We start from the raw sequence: 16981 nt of genomic DNA, 5'->3' as shown, positions 1-16981 counted from the left end.
TCCCGGGCTTGGGGCTTCTCAGTCCAAAATGCCCGGGCCAATTTTTTTTGTCCCAGTCCGGGCCTTACGACCACCCACCACCCCTGCAGACCCGGAAGTCAGTATTCCTCCGCATATCTATTCAATGTTCTGCACCCCCCCCCCCATCATCTCTCGGTAAGACGTTACAGTGTACACGGAACCAGAAGAGCTCAGCTTTGTTCCTCCCGAGCCTAGGCCCCGCCCTCTGTCACCGACATCACTTCCTGCCCTACTCTGCCAGTGTTCGGCGATCAGATACCGGAACAGAGCGGAAGGTTTGGGGCCTGCTGCCGGAGACACGGCAACCGAGGCAGACACTGACAGGGAGGAGGCCCGGGGACCAGCCGGTGAGCGCGTATGTGTGGACGGGAGGGGGGAGGAAGGTTGGTGGCTATGAGGAGCCCGAACCAGGAAGAGCCGACCACAGCTGAGCCGGAGTGTGTACACCAGAGAGACCGGGACTAGTAGCTGTGTGTACACCGGAGGAGGCCGCGGGGCCTTCTCTGATGACAGGCTGTGTTGTGTGCCCCCCCCAATAGGAGGCTGTGTGCCCCCCCCAATAGGAGGCTGTGTGCCCCCCCCAATAGGAGGCTGTGTGCCCCCCCAATAGGAGGCTGTGTGCCCCCCCAATAGGAGGCTGTGTGCCCCCCCAATAGGAGGCTGTGTGCCCCCCCCAATAGGAGGCTGTGTGCCCCCCCCAATAGGAGGCTGTGTGCCCCCCCCAATAGGAGGCTGTGTGCCCCCCCAATAGGAGGCTGTGTGCCCCCCCAATAGGAGGCTGTGTGCCCCCCCAATAGGAGGCTGTGTGCCCCCCCAATAGGAGGCTGTGTGCCCCCCCCATAGGAGGCTGTGCGCCCCCCCCATAGGAGGCTGTGTGCGCCCCCCCCATAGGAGGCTGTGTGCGCCCCCCCCATAGGAGGCTGTGTGCGCCCCCCCCATAGGAGGCTGTGTGCGCCCCCCCCATAGGAGGCTGTGTGCGCCCCCCCCATAGGAGGCTGTTTGCGCCCCCCCCATAGGAGGCTGTGTGCGCCCCCCCCATAGGAGGCTGTGTGCGCCCCCCCCATAGGAGGCTGTGTGCGCCCCCCCCATAGGAGGCTGTGTGCGCCCCCCCCATAGGAGGCTGTGTGCGCCCCCCCCATAGGAGGCTGTGTGCGCCCCCCCCATAGGAGGCTGTGTGCGCCCCCCCCATAGGAGGCTGTGTGCGCCCCCCCCATAGGAGGCTGTGTGCGCCCCCCCCCATAGGAGGCTGTGTGCGCCCCCCCCCATAGGAGGCTGTGTGCGCCCCCCCCCATAGGAGGCTGTGTGCGCCCCCCCCCATAGGAGGCTGTGTGCGCCCCCCCCATAGGAGGCTGTGTGCGCCCCCCCCCATAGGAGGCTGTGTGCGCCCCCCCCATAGGAGGCTGTGTGCGCCCCCCCCATAGGAGGCTGTGTGCGCCCCCCCCCATAGGAGGCTGTGTGCGCCCCCCCCCCATAGGAGGCTGTGTGCGCCCCCCCCCATAGGAGGCTGTGTGCGCCCCCCCCCATAGGAGGCTGTGTGCGCCCCCCCCCATAGGAGGCTGTGTGCGCCCCCCCCCATAGGAGGCTGTGTGCGCCCCCCCCCATAGGAGGCTGTGTGCGCCCCCCCCCCATAGGAGGCTGTGTGCGCCCCCCCCCATAGGAGGCTGTGTGCGCCCCCCCCCATAGGAGGCTGTGTGCGCCCCCCCCCATAGGAGGCTGTGTGCGCCCCCCCCCATAGGAGGCTGTGTGCGCCCCCCCCCATAGGAGGCTGTGTGCGCCCCCCCCCCATAGGAGGCTGTGTGCGCCCCCCCCCATAGGAGGCTGTGTGCGCCCCCCCCCATAGGAGGCTGTGTGCGCCCCCCCCCATAGGAGGCTGTGTGCGCCCCCCCCCATAGGAGGCTGTGTGCGCCCCCCCCATAGGAGGCTGTGTGCGCCCCCCCCCATAGGAGGCTGTGTGCGCCCCCCCCCATAGGAGGCTGTGTGCGCCCCCCCCATAGGAGGCTGTGTGCGCCCCCCCCATAGGAGGCTGTGTGCGCCCCCCCCATAGGAGGCTGTGCGCGCCCCCCCCATAGGAGGCTGTGCGCCCCCCCCCATAGGAGGCTGTGCGCGCCCCCCCCCATAGGAGGCTGTGCGCCCCCCCCCCCCCCCGGAGGAGGCTGTGCGCGCGCGCCCCCCCCGGAGGAGGCTGTGCGCGCGCGCCCCCCCCCGGAGGAGGCTGTGCGCGCCCCCCCACAATAGGAGGCTGCGCGCCCCCCCCCATAGGAGGCTGCGCGCCCCCCCCCCCCCATAGGAGGCTGCGCGCCCCCCCCCCATAGGAGGCTGCGCGCCCCCCCCCCCATAGGAGGCTGCGCGCCCCCCCCCCCATAGGAGGCTGCGCGCCCCCCCCCCATAGGAGGCTGCGCGCCCCCCCCCCCCATAGGAGGCTGCGCGCCCCCCCCCCCATAGGAGGCTGCGCGCCCCCCCCCCCCATAGGAGGCTGCGCGCCCGCGCGCCCCCCCCGGAGGAGGCTGTGCGCGCCCGCGCCCCCCCCGGAGGAGGCTGTGCGCGCCCGCGCCCCCCCCGGAGGAGGCTGTGCGCGCCCCCCCCCCGGAGGAGGCTGTGCGCGCCCCCCCCCGGAGGAGGCTGTGCGCGCCCCCCCCCCCGGAGGAGGCTGTGCGCGCCCCCCCCCCCCCGGAGGAGGCTGTGCGCGCCCGCGCCCCCCCCCCCGGAGGAGGCTGTGCGCGCGCCCCCCCCGGAGGAGGCTGTGCGCGCGCCCCCCCCCCCGGAGGAGGCTGTGCGCGCGCCCCCCCCCCCCCGGAGGAGGCTGTGCGCGCCCCTGCCCCCCCATAGGAGGCTGTGTGCCCAATTCATACACATCACCTGGGATATTTGTGGTCTATATGACATATCACATGCAGCATTTCCAATGTGATATTATATTGAAGTAGCTCTAAAGGGAAACCGGTTTCATTTTGGATGGAGTAATGGAGGGTTATATCCCCTGTCAGATTTTTGTGCCATCTGTGTCCCATTGCGGAGATTTCCCTTCACTTCCTGTCCCATAGCCAAAACAGGAAGTGAGAGGAAATCCCTGAAAATTATGGCAATCCCTTGAGGACCCCCCCCCCCCCCCCAGGTCACCAGAACTACTGTAATCTCTTACTTTACTGGGGACAGCCCAAAATTTGGGGTTTCTTTTACTTTCACTTTTGATGATGGTAAACAGGACACAGACAGCAATAAAATCTGACAGGGGTTCTAATCTCTCTCCACTCTATCCAAAACTAAACAACAAATGTTACCTGTAGTATTACTTTAAAGTCAATGCACAAAAAATACATTCTTTAATTATCTTGCAGTCTATCCACTATTTACCAAATGTGCAAAAAGGTATTGAAACATTTCCAGCTGTATTACTATCTCTGCTAAATGTGACAGCTCTGACTCAGGGCTTATCACTGGTTGTCAGGGAGCCAGCACCTGCCAGCATCCCAGCAACCAGTGACTCATCCCTGCCTACACATTTAGCTGTCAGATGAGGCTTCCTGGTTTAACAGGTGAATGTGACGAAAGGGGTGGAGAAAGTGTAAAAAAAACAAAAACAGTTGGGGTGTGTTAATTTTAAGGGGTACCCCATGCAAAAGCAAAGGAAAATGGCATGAGGTCACCTCACATTCCCTACCACACCCTTATCTGAGCATGCAGCCTAGCAGACCTGGAAAGAAGACACAAGCATGTAGCCCCCATGGGGATCAGTGACTTATAGCGGGACTGCGGAGGCATTCTGACACCGGGGGGAACTGACTTGGTGTCACTGACATCCCCAGTGACACCAATACAGTGATCAGTGCTAATAGAAAGCACTGACACTTTACTAATGACACTGGGCAAGAAGGGGTTAACGTGGGGCGATCAAAGGGTTAACTGTGTGCTGTTTTACTTGGAGCTGTGTTTGTTGTGTTTGTGCCTCACTGTAAGCACACTGCTTTGCATGGCTGTGCAAAGCAGTGTGCAGGAGTTGACAGGGGAGAGAACTGTTTTGTTTACAAACAGTCCCCCCCCCCCCACACGTGTGCCCCTTTAGCAGTATATCTGCTATAGGGCAGTAGTAAAGAGGTTAATACTGATCTGCCCCTTTGTTTACAGTCACCTTTCTTCCAGAAATCCCCAGCTGAATGAGCCAGGCAGGGCTGAGTCACTGGTAGTAAGGATGCCAGAGACTGTTCACTCCCTGAAATCGTCCGCAGGAGCTGTCACATTTAGCAGTGGTAGCAATACTGTTATTAAATGTTTCACTTCCTGCTGCAGTCGGAGGTTTAGTCTGCTATGACATAAGGTGTAAAAAAAGAAGGGGGCTAAATACCTCCATATAAAATAATGAAAGCATGTTTTTAGTGAATTTCCTGCTTCTGACATCAATATCACATAAGCTGTTTTAACGTATAAATTCATGTAGTGTATATCTTAGTGAGTGGACTCCAGTGTGCTGTGTGCTCACCCATAGGAGGCTATGTGCTGTCTGCGCACTGACCTGCTCCCGGTGGTTGGTTATTTCTCATCTAGATTTAGCAAACAGATTGAGTTATGAGATTTTATTGTGCAGTTGGTCTGGGAATGTAGGTGAGGAGCAGCAGAGATATTTGTGAGCTTTGAGGTTGTGTATTAGGAGTGCTGTATTGTGGTGTGTTGTCTGGATGTAGAGCGCCGTGTTATGGTACGATGTCTGGATGTAGAGCGCCGTGTTATGGTGCGATGTCTGGATGTAGAGCGCCGTGTTATGGTGCGATGTCTGGATGTAGAGCGCCGTGTTATGGTGCGATGTCTGGATGTAGAGCGCCGTGTTATGGTGCGATGTCTGGATGTAGAGCGCCGTGTTATGGTGCGATGTCTGGATGTAGAGCGCCGTGTTATGGTGCGATGTCTGGATGTAGAGCGCCGTGTTATGGTGCGATGTCTGGATGTAGAGCGCCGTGTTATGGTGCGATGTCTGGATGTAGAGCGCCGTGTTATGGTGCGATGTCTGGATGTAGAGCGCCGTGTTATGGTGCGATGTCTGGATGTAGAGCGCCGTGTTATGGTGCGATGTCTGGATGTAGAGCGCCGTGTTATGGTGCGATGTCTGGATGTAGAGCGCCGTGTTATGGTGCGATGTCTGGATGTAGAGCGCCGTGTTATGGTGCGATGTCTGGATGTAGAGCGCCGTGTTATGGTGCGATGTCTGGATGTAGAGCGCCGTGTTATGGTGCGATGTCTGGATGTAGAGCGCCGTGTTATGGTGCGATGTCTGGATGTAGAGCGCCGTGTTATGGTGCGATGTCTGGATGTAGAGCGCCGTGTTATGGTGCGATGTCTGGATGTAGAGCGCCGTGTTATGGTGCGATGTCTGGATGTAGAGCGCCGTGTTATGGTGCGATGTCTGGATGTAGAGCGCCGTGTTATGGTGCGATGTCTGGATGTAGAGCGCCGTGTTATGGTGCGATGTCTGGATGTAGAGCGCCGTGTTATGGTGCGATGTCTGGATGTAGAGCGCCGTGTTATGGTGCGATGTCTGGATGTAGAGCGCCGTGTTATGGTGCGATGTCTGGATGTAGAGCGCCGTGTTATGGTGCGATGTCTGGATGTAGAGCGCCGTGTTGTGGTGCGATGTCTGGATGTAGAGCGCCGTGTTGTGGTGCGATGTCTGGATGCAGAGCGCCGTGTTGTGGTACGATGTCTGGATGCAGAGCGCCGTGTTGTGGTACGATGTCTGGATGCAGAGCGCCGTGTTGTGGTACGATGTCTGGATGTAGAGCGCCGTGTTGTGGTACGATGTCTGGATGTAGAGCGCCGTGTTGTGGTACGATGTCTGGATGTAGAGCGCCGTGTTGTGGTACGATGTCTGGATGCAGAGCGCCGTGTTGTGGTACGATGTCTGGATGTAGAGCGCCGTGTTGTGGTACGATGTCTGGATGTAGAGCGCCGTGTTGTGGCGCGGTGTCCGGATGCAGAATGCCACGCTGTGGCGCGGTGTCCGGATGCAGAATGCCACGCTGTGGCGCGGTGTCCGGATGCAGAGCGCCATGCTGTGGCGCGGTGTCCGGATGCAGAGCGCCATGCTGTGGCGCGGTGTCCGGATGCAGGGCGCCATGCTGTGGCGCGGTGTCCGGATGCAGAACGCCATGCTGTGGCGCGGTGTCCGGATGCAGAGCGCCATGCTGTGGCGCGGTGTCCGGATGCAGAGCGCCATGCTGTGGCGCGGTGTCCGGATGCAGGGCGCCATGCTGTGGCGCGGTGTCCGGATGCAGGGCGCCACGCTGTGGCGCGGTGTCCGGATGCAGGGAGCCATGCTGTGGCGCGGTGTCCGGATGCAGGGCGCCACGCTGTGGCGCGGTGTCCGGATGCAGGGAGCCATGCTGTGGCGCGGTGCCCGGGTGTGGAGTTCTATATTGTGGTGGGTTGTGTGTGCTCAGCAGTCTTTGTATACACAATTTAGTAATGTACATGAGTCTCACATGAGTGTGCACTTCTAGAGCTATCATAAAGAATAATATGGATGACAGGTACTCTTTATGTAGAAGACAGCTGTGTTGCCTGCTGGAAGTAACACCAGTCCTTGGAAGTAACACTGTCACTCTGCTGATTTTATAAGTCATTCATTTGCTGTCCATTTGTGCTTTTATTGCGAAGAGATAAATAGTTGCACTCAGTGAAAGATCCAGATTACTGAAATTCCAATCCATTTGAGGGTCAGTCACTGAACAATTAAAGCTGAACTCCAAGAATGATTTGAAATGCATCCTTACATTGGTCCTGCTTGGACCAGTGTAAGTATGTATATCTCATACGTGAGGGGCCGCGGGGGAGACTGAAAATCGGCATAGTAGTCAGCACTACCTACAGTGATAGCCCTGAACTTCTAGAGGGGAAGCTGCTCAGCACACGTCCTGCAAGACCACGGCTGTCACTGTAGTACCATGGACTACAACTGTGAGCCTACCTGACCAAATGTGATTTGCATGGATTGTTCAGGTAGGTTTTTGGCACATAGCTGGAATAATTCTAAAGGGGTTTGAAAAGAGATGGTGTTTGGCCAGCTTAGCTGTGTACAATGGGCATTAAAGTCCAACTCTGGGATTACTGCCTTCTTATATCCTTTATCTCTGTCTATACCCACATCAATCAAATGAATGGAACAGCAGCAATCATGAGAAATCTGGTATAATAGTACCTGGCAGTGTGACTGTTTCTCATTTATACCTGATTGACATTTCCATTGTTGTTTCCTGGGACTACAGGTCCCAGGATTCCAGGTAAATGCGTCCTGTCTGTGTACAGAATAGCAGTAGGAATGCAGGAACAGGATAGGTGGAAAGAAAATGGTTTTTGAATAATAACGCCCATAACTCTGCTCACTGATTATGTTTCTGTTGGCTTCACACTGCAGATTACTGCACAGGGGCAGTGAAGGGACAAGTTTCACACAAGATACCTGGTGGATTAGTGTGTCCAATCCCCAGAAAAGAACATAATGGATGAAACTGGAAGTAAACAGTGACTATCAGCAAGGGCAAAGTGATAAGTCCCGGGCTATGTTCACAATTGCAGGAAAGCACACAAAATCACACGTCCTTCACCGTCATACTAAAAAAGCATCCCTTTGCAGGTGCACAGTGGTGCGATTAATATTTAATGGCATTCCCGCACACCTTGCTAGGATGCGTTCCGAAATGCATGGCACCTGTGTACCATACATTTTGGTGTGTCGCAGTTTTAAAAACTTAGTTTGTGTAATTTTCATGCTTCATTGGAATGAATAGGCTGCCGTGAACGCAACGCGCTAATACACACGCGCACTGTTGCACCTGCAAAGGCGTGAGCAAAACCCCATGAATACTGGTTGAAATAATGTACACCAGAGAGATACTTCATTGAAAACATAATGAGATTTACATTTTTGCCTGGAATTGGGCTTTAACTCTTTCACTGACGTAAACCTTAGTGGCAATGGTTTGGGGGAGGGGTACACACACACAGCTGGGAGTGCATGTAAATCTAACCAACTGTCAGCTGTACAGCCACTGGATCGCTTCCATGGACCCCTGCTGTCTCATTAAAGAGAACATGTCACAGTAAATAGCTCTCTATATGATAGTGTATGAGTTAGCAACAAAGTTAAAGGATAAATTTGCCTTTGGTTACATATTACAATTTACACCCGTATTTAGGGTGTAGCTTTCTACAGAAGGAGCCTGGCATTGCACCCATGTTCTGCTGACCATTGGTGCAATGCTTTTTCAGGTGAACTTAGCCTCGAAGTGAAAAAAGTGTAAAGTATTAAAGGTACACTAAAGCACCAGTAGAAAAAAAATTTGATCCCCATGAACATACGTATGTAAGCACACATGTTAAAAATGTTGATTGCACTACATGTTTTACATATTGCTGTGCACACCAGAGGGAAAGCAACAATTCTAGGGCCATTATTAATGGTTAACTTTAAACTGATAATGTGTAAGGGCCTTTAAAGCCTCTCCTATGGAAGATTGTGTTTGTCACTGTTTCACAGGCAGACACAATTTTAAAGCCCAGTTTCAGGCAACTATAATATTATCCCTTGCAGTGAGGCTATACCTGCATCTTCTATTCTCACACTCCAGACGTCTATGGTCCTGTCGTCAGAACCAATGCAGGGTCCATAGTCCTGTATTGGATATGTTGACACAAAGGGACAATCCACCGCCGGAGTGCCATCTGCCAGGGAAACAGAGGATCAGGTAAGTAAGCGCTTCTTCTCTCCCCTAGAAAAATAGAGCTATTAACCCTTATAGTGTGGGCACAGCCCCACTGCAAGCGGTAATCTTTAAAGAGTATGGCTTTGATGGTTGATATGTTGGGTATCTGTTTACTTTGCACCACTTTATATTTTACTAAAAACTTGGTAATATATTGCTTTTCTGTGCAGTAAAATTAGCTTTATCTTTACTTTAGTGTATTTTTTTTACTAAAAATTTGCACTTAAAGTGTTTGCAAAGGCTTCAGGTTTTTTAACTTCATGCATTCTATGCATGAAGGTAAAAATCCCTCTCCTCATTGGTTGAGACAGAAGCAGGAGCCCTTGGCTCTCACTGCAGTGAGCCAAGGAGAAGAGAAAGGGGGCGGGACCGAGCTGCAGCTCTGTGTGTGAATGGATATGCAGAGCATCGGGTGCCCCTATAGCAAGCTGCTTGACAGGAGGCAGGGGCCAGGAGCGCTGATGGGGGACCCAAGAAAAGAGAGGATCCAGGTTGCTCTGTGCAAAACCACTGCACACAGCAGGCAAGTATACATATGTTTGTTATTTAAAAAAAAAAATAAGACTTTAAAATCACTTTAATAAACCATTGTGCTAATATCCTGTGATATAAAATATTGGAACCGCCACCAATGTATTATCCAGGGTCTCTGCTTTTGGAAAATATATACTGTTTTAACTCCTCTTCTGTCTTATTTTTGTTTTTTTTGTTTTTTTACTGAGCGCAAAAACTGCTCTGGCTGAGAAAGGGTTAAAAGTGATGCAGTATGAGAATAAACACATACTGCAGCTTCTGAGGTCATTGTCTCTACAGTCCCATTACATTTTATTGGCCATCAGCAACCCTGTGTAGAATTGTTCAGTAGAAGGCTCAGAAATCTGTGGTAGAAATGTGTGCATAGTCTAAGGAGTGCCTGGTCATGGCACAACTTACACAGAGATGTACATGCACTGTATGATAGAGAACAGGGGCGGACTGACCATTTGGAAACTTGAGCACTGCCCGAAGGCCTGGGGTCAGTAGGGGGCCCCATGAGATGCCCCTGGTACCTTTTTATAGGCTTTTTTGAGTTTGGGCAAGGACACAGGGGCCCCATGATCCCCTATTGCCCGGGGGCCCCATGATTTGTCAGTCCACCCCTGATAGAGAACGAACTCCACACTGGAGGGTGCTGGGGATATGTTTGCATAGTATCTGGTACAGATGGTGTAAGCGGTAGGAGGAGTTCCAGCAGTTCCCTCTGCCTGAGGATGTCACTTCCTGGAGTTGATCAAAGACTAACATTACATAAAGGAAGGCATCCCCGGCATCCCTTTAGATGTTCCTATTTGTTGCTTGTCTTTGCATTGTATCCTCTGACCTCTCTTTCCCTTTGTTTTTTCATGTGACAGAAGGCATCTGCCATAAGAGATGATATACTGCGTGCTCCCTAATTCCCCTGTGTTGTGCGCTATTTTTCCCTTATTTATAGTATCCTCTGGTTATTTTCACCCTGCTTCCACATTTATAACATCTGAATAAGATATTTGGCATCTTCATGGAATGTACAGCATCCTTGTGATTTAGGGCATCACACAGCAATCCCTATGATCTATGGCAGCACTCCCTAACTTAAAGGAAAAGTTCATCTTTAAAAAAAAGAAAATACACATTTTTTGCAGGTAAAAAAAAAAGTGCATTTGCTATTTTTATTTGTTTTCTTAGGAGCCTGGAAAGCATTGCACCCATGATTAGCAGATCGTAGGTATAATGCATGGCTCCTGCAGACTGTCAGTGTAATCTATCTGTCTGTACGTCGTACAGGCAGGCAGTTTCAAACTAACAAGAAGAATCCATGAACTTCAGAGTGGCCAACAGCGCCATGGTAGTTCATTGAGAACTACAAGCTGACATCTGCAAAGGATGTCAGTACTTGTATTTGATTCATTCAGCTACACTCTGTGACTGAATGACGCAGCCATGTGGGCAGAGCCCTGCACGGCCATACTCTCTTCAAAAAGTGACCGCTGGTATGGGAATCTTCTCCCTGTATCCCTGTGCTGCTGTCCTACAGAGGGCTCGGAATGCTCGGAGCGGGAACATGTTACATGTCACCCTAAAAACAGGTAGAACTTGTAACATGTTCCTGAAGGGGATCCTTTAAGCTCAGCACTAAGCTGGAGGAGACCAATATTCTTCTATTGTGTCTCCCCTAAATTAGAGCTTAGTGTTACTAAACCCACAGTAAAATCAGTCTGCATGTGCAGTAAAGCATGCTTCTTATACTCACTGTGGAACCTAAGGGGTTAATCCTCCAGATTGTGTAAAAAGGCTGTTTGATCCTGTCTTCTCTGATCTTCCCCTTCTATTGTCCCCAGTCTGCTGATAGAACACAGCCCTGAGGGCAAGCTGCACATGCTCAGTTTGGTGTGTATAGCTAGAGTTTTGTTTAGTTTTTTCTTCTTTGGGAGGGTGCATGTGATCAACACAGGGCCAATCAGCTCTGTCCAGACAGAGGGTCAGGGGTCCTGCAGCCTCATAGGACAGTCAGGAGAATGAAAAATCCTGCAAGCTTTAACCAGTGCTCAGCTGGACACTGATTGAAGTGACAAGACTGCTATATACTTCTAATGAGAAAAGGTATTTAGCAGTTTATTGTTACTAAAATAATTGCATTTCCATGTTGTGTGTACTGTGGGAGACCAGATATAGTGAATGCAGGGTCCTGGGTTTAGTTACACTTTAAGCTAAATTATTTATCGTCTTTTTATATTGTAGGGGAAGAGCTGAAACAGTTTTTTTAATTGATGTCTGTGTTCCTGTTGGGGATGTTTCCTCTTCTTCTCTGTCCAGTGACAACATTGATCTTATAACACAGGCAGCAGTACAAACCTGAGACTTTACGTCCAGTTCACACCACAAAAACGCACTCTGGATGCATTCCGGATATGTTTTTGCTTACAGTTAATCACATTCCGTTACGGTGCAGTTTTCATGCAGTTTGCTATGTTCCAGTATGGTTCTGTGCAGAAAAAATGCAGCATGTTCTACTTTTTTTCTGCTCTAGAAACTGACTGGAACTGACTGCACTAGTGTGAACTAGAGCCATTGAAATACATAGAAAACACTGTGCATTGCTTTTTGATGCAGAAAAAAACGGCACCGGACTGCATCTAGTGTGAACTAGCCTTAAAGTGGTTGTAAAGGCTGAAGGTTTTTACCTTCATGCATTCTAAAAAAACCTTCTGTGTGCAGCAGTGCCCCCAGCCCCCTCATTGCTTACCTGAGCTTCATTGCGATCCAGCGATGTGGACAACATCCTTGGCTGTCCCGGATCTATGCCTCCTCAGTGGCTGAATCAGCAAGCGGGAGCCATTGGCTCCCACTGCTGTCAATCACAGCCAGTCAGCCAATGAGGAGAGGGGGCAGGGACAAGCTGTGGCTTCGTGTGTGAATGGACACACGGAGCTGCGGGTGCCCCCATAGCAAGCTGCTTGCTATGGGGGCACCCGACAGGAGGGAGGGGCCAGAATAGCCTGCGGGGGACCCTAGAAGAGGAGGATCCAGGCTGCTCTTTGCAAAACCACTGTACACAGTAGGTAAGTATAGCATGTTTGTTTAAAAAAAAAATGAACCTTTAGAATTGCTTTAAGGATCAATTCACACTTATGTGAGTTTTGATGGTTTTTTTTTTCATTTTTAGATCCCCTTTACCTGTTTTCATTGAGGTTATCCATAGCAAATCCAGCATTATCCTGTACCCCTTCCCCACACTGTCCTAAAAAAAAAAAAGCTTGGAGTTTGGCTTAAAGTGTGTGTCCTCATTCAAGTCCTCTGTCCGCTGCCCATATCTGCACAGTAGAGCCTCTTAGCAGTCCAAGGTGCTGTCTTCCCCAACTGGATGGAAATTGATGAGAGACCCATATACCTCTATGGGGTTCTTTGCTTGGGTAGGAGACAGAGGACTTGTGGCAGAGGATGTTAACCACCAAAGGCCGCAAGCTATGTATCTCAGCTATGTATGTGTGGAGGAAGGAGGGTGAGCTCTTTTATGTCAGTGGGAAGGAGGGAAAATAATAAGGAGGTTAGTTACTATAACTGGAGAGTGCAAAATCTGCTGCAACTTTGCATAGAAACCAATCGGCTTGAAGGTTTTATTGCCAAACTGCCGTTGGAAGCTGATTGGTTACCATGCACAGCTGCATCGGATTCTGAGTGCAACAGTTTTAGTAGATCTCCCCCTTAGTGTACTTTGTCTTAAAATGCGCTTATTCTTTAAAGATGAATTCCAGGTGTGGTAGATTTTTACATAGTTACATTGTTCCAGCTTGGATTGGATGAGATGGAGAGTGTGACATCACCACTCAGCCTCTCCACCTCATCCAGTCCAGAGAACGCTTTGCATTTATTCAGTAAAGCATTCTCTGAATGGTGCCTGTGCTGAGCAGCCAACCTCCTGTGTTCACAGTGCAGTAGGTCGGCTTCTCAGTGCGGGACCTGGAAACAAGTGGAGATCACTGGAATAGCGGTGTACACTACAGTGATTTCCAGCTTCCAGAGGCATCAGTTATCACACTAGGAATTCTTTTTAACAGGCTGGAATATATCACATCAGTTCCACCAATGAGCATTTTATTTATTGTTTTAGTAGTCTGGATAGTTTTTATTTTAAATATACTGTGTGTATGTATATGTGTGTGTGTATATATGTGTGTATATAGATATGTGTGTATATATATATATATGTGTGTATATATATGTGTATATATATATACTAAGATATTCAGATAAAGAATTTTTTTAAACTGGTAGCAATTCAGTTCATGCCCTATATCAGGGGTAGGCAACCTATGAGAGGTGGAGATCTACCTGAACAACATGAAAAAGATCAAACATCACCGGGGTTGAGCGCCACTTAAAAACAAAATTAACTAGCTAGGCTTAACTAAATAGCAAGGAAAATGTAGAAAAATTTAAAATGTAAAAACAAATGTCACTGTAAAAATAGAAACTTAGCCTATCTTAAAAATGGACGGTGTCGGCCAGTAGGGCAGTGGACGGTGTCGGGCAGTAGGGCAGTGGACGGTGTCGGGCAGTAGGGCAGTGGACGGTGTCGGGCAGTGGACGGTGTCGGCCAGTAGGGCAGTGGACGGTGTCGGCCAGTAGGGCAGTGGACGGTGTCGGCCAGTAGGGCAGTGGACGATGTCGGCCAGTAGGGCAGTGGACGGTGTCGGGCAGTGGACGGTGTCGGCCAGTAGGGCAGTGGACGGTGTCGGCCAGTAGGGCAGTGGACGGTGTCGGCCAGTAGGGCAGTGGACGGTGTCGGGCAGTGGACGGTGTCGGCCAGTAGGGCAGTGGACGATGTCGGCCAGTAGGGCAGTGGACGGTGTCGGGCAGTGGACGGTGTCGGCCAGTAGGGCAGTGGACGGTGTCGGCCAGTAGGGCAGTGGACGGTGTCGGGCAGTGGACGGTGTCGGCCAGTAGGGCAGTGGACGGTGTCGGGCAGTGGACGGTGTCGGGCAGTGGACGGTGTCGGCCAGTAGGGCAGTGGACGGTGTCCGCCGTTTTTATTTTTACATTTTTATTTTTGAATATTTTTCACAATTTCTTTAAAAGCCCTGTTAAAAGAGAAGCACTTGGGGGAAGGACCAGGCAGCAGATAAAAGGAGGAACAAGGACTGTCAGGGCAGTGGGGGAGGCGTTTACTGGAACCAATCCCCTGGATCTTTCTCCAGAAGCTGTACGCTGGTGGCAGGGTGAGGAAGAGATGCTAGCTTTCAGCTGCTCCAGGAGGACAATAAAGGGGATCGTCGGAAGGCAGGCATTTTAAAAATCTGAACTGCCAGCAAGCGGCTGGGGATAGGGATTTTTCTGCTGCCTAAGCAGCTGTATGATGGGTGCCAGCATAAGGGGGGGGGAAGGGGACCAGAGGTCACTGCTATGGGGGAAAGGGGGAGCAGAGGACACTACTGGGGGGGATATGAAGGGAGGTAGAAGAGGACACTGCTAAGGCGGTGGCCCTGCCCATAGTAATGTCCTATGCAAATCACCCCCCCAGTAGTGTCCTCTGCACCCCCTTTCCCCCATAGCATTGACCTCTGGCCCCCCCGCAATGTCTTCTGCCCCACTTTCCCACAGCCTCCTCCGCTGCTGCTGACATTCTCAGTGCACAGCGGAAAGCGGAAGACAGCAGGGCTCAGGATGGAGGACGGCAGGAGGAGATGTCCAAATTAACGTTTCCTATTTACCCGCAGGTGATTGGTTGCCAGGTCAGTCAGGCTAAGAGCAATTTCAGCAATTACAGAAAATTCATGTTGATCTTGCCAGAAAAATGCAGTGCCCTTTTTGCTCATGTAAACTGAAAAAAAACGCTCAAGCATACTTTTCTTTATTATGTAAACTACAAGTCTTATCAATCCACCACATAATGGAATTAGAGTGTAAGGCATTTTGAAGTGCAGCCTGTGTGATAGCCATGGTTTCCCCATAGATACCGTGCAGAAATGAGCAAAGACACAAAGGGAAAGGAGGTGTTATTCGTGGCATTAGCAAGCAAAAATAAAGAAAAAACTGGAAAAAAAGAAAACTAATGCAGCCAATAAAGCTTTGGGACTAGTAAGCTGTGATGCATTAAAGTAGAACCAAAGGCTACCCAATGACCCAATTCTTAAATTCTGCTTCCCCATGACTACATTTTGTAATAAGTTTCTTTCTGAAAAGGTTTTGTTTTTTTTAGTTTTTGTTTGTAGTCGTGTGACAGCAAAGCTTTGGTGCCTATCTGTATTGCGGAGGGTTCAAAAGTGGTGCTGAATGTGGCTGGTGTGATATGCGTAGTTTCTGGGGTTGTCAGCTCCCACCCACCAGCCACGGAGTGAGAGAAAGGAATAGGCCGGAGTGCTTGAGCTTTGTGGTCATGTAACTGCATACAAAAACTGGAAAAAAACCTATTTAAAGGATAAGTTCATCTTTTTGACAAAAATAATAAATGCACATTTTTTTGCAGGTAAAAAAAATGTGCATTTGTTATATTTGTCTGCAGGAGCTTGGAAAGCATTGCACTAGTGATCAGTAGATCGCTGACACCATGCAGGTCTCCTGCAGAACCATACAAGCAAGCAGATATTATGACCGGGAGCTTCAATGAACTACCATGGAGCTCCACTGCGCCATGGTAGCAAATTGAAAACTACAAGCCGACAGCTGCTAAGGCTTTCAGGACGTGTAGGCACTCATTTACAGAACTCTGTGAATGAGTGACGCGGCCATGTGACCATATCTAACAGTACGTGGAGAAGTTTCCCTGCACTATCTGTCAGAGGGAGCCCTCTGGCTGCAGCACGGGCGCGGCTGCAGCTATGGGAACATGTTACATATTCCTAAAAACGGGTGGAAAAAGTAACATGTTGCAAAGGTGAGCTTGTCCTTTAATATAAATTATAAGCATAGAGCATCAGAAAAAGAGGAAGGATCATTTAAAGTGGTAGTGAACCTACCTTGTTTACTTGTAACTACAGGTAAGCCTAAAATAAGGAGATATTTCCTGTAGTAGCAGCCGGTGACGTCCCTGGCGTATACGCACTGTGCTCTCAATGGACAGCGTGCTGCGAATACCGCACACGTGCAGGGCCAATCAAACAGCCGAAGCCCATGAAGATGGAAGCACTGTCAGTGGTCATGGCACGCCACTGGAGGGCTTCATTCTAAGGCAAGTCTTTCATAGGGGGAGATTTGCTAAAACTGGAGCACTCAGAATCTGTTACGGCTGTGCATGGTAGCCAGTCAGCCTGTAACCTCAGCTTGTTCAATTAAGTTCAGGCAATAAAACCTGGAAGCTGATTGGTTTCTATACAGAAGTGCACCTGATTTTGCGTACTCCAGCTTTAGTAAATAAACCCCACAATGTGGTAGTATGCGATGCAACTAGCACATTATGCTGCTATTTTGCAGCGGACATTTTTGTGAATTTTTTTTTTTTGGGTGGTTTACTATTGCTTTAAGAGGTGGGTTGTTGGATAACATTTTCTTGTACTGAACCGCTTTTGTGCCGCACTTAGGCAGAAACACTGCTACAGGGCGGTACGCGTGTGCAAAATCATGTATATATACGTGATTTTACAGTTCTGGGTAGGGGACGTGCACACGTGCCCTACCCACGCTGCCATTCGCGGCCTTGGCTGTTAATCACCAAGTCCCAGCTGGTGATTTCCCACCAGCACCCGGGGACCTCTGAGGAT

General features: G+C 50.9%; 1 protein-coding gene across 1 annotated transcript in view; it reads left to right on the top strand.

Annotated features, from left to right (window-relative positions):
* Nucleotides 1-214: 214 nt before the first annotated feature.
* SUSD6 (sushi domain containing 6) overlaps nucleotides 215-16981 on the top strand; it is a 68434-nt gene continuing 51667 nt past the window's right edge. The window contains exon 1 of the mRNA XM_089671325.1: nucleotides 215-368. The gene's annotated coding sequence lies outside the window, so the exon portion shown is untranslated. The remainder of the gene's footprint in view (nucleotides 369-16981) is intronic.

The sequence above is a fragment of the Staurois parvus genome, unplaced genomic scaffold (genome assembly GCF_062004578.1).
Source record: "Staurois parvus isolate SC_StPar_1 unplaced genomic scaffold, SC_StPar_1.0 ptg000104l, whole genome shotgun sequence".
NCBI classification, from domain to species: Eukaryota; Metazoa; Chordata; class Amphibia; order Anura; family Ranidae; genus Staurois; species Staurois parvus.
This window is presented reverse-complemented; position numbering and strand designations above follow the sequence as displayed.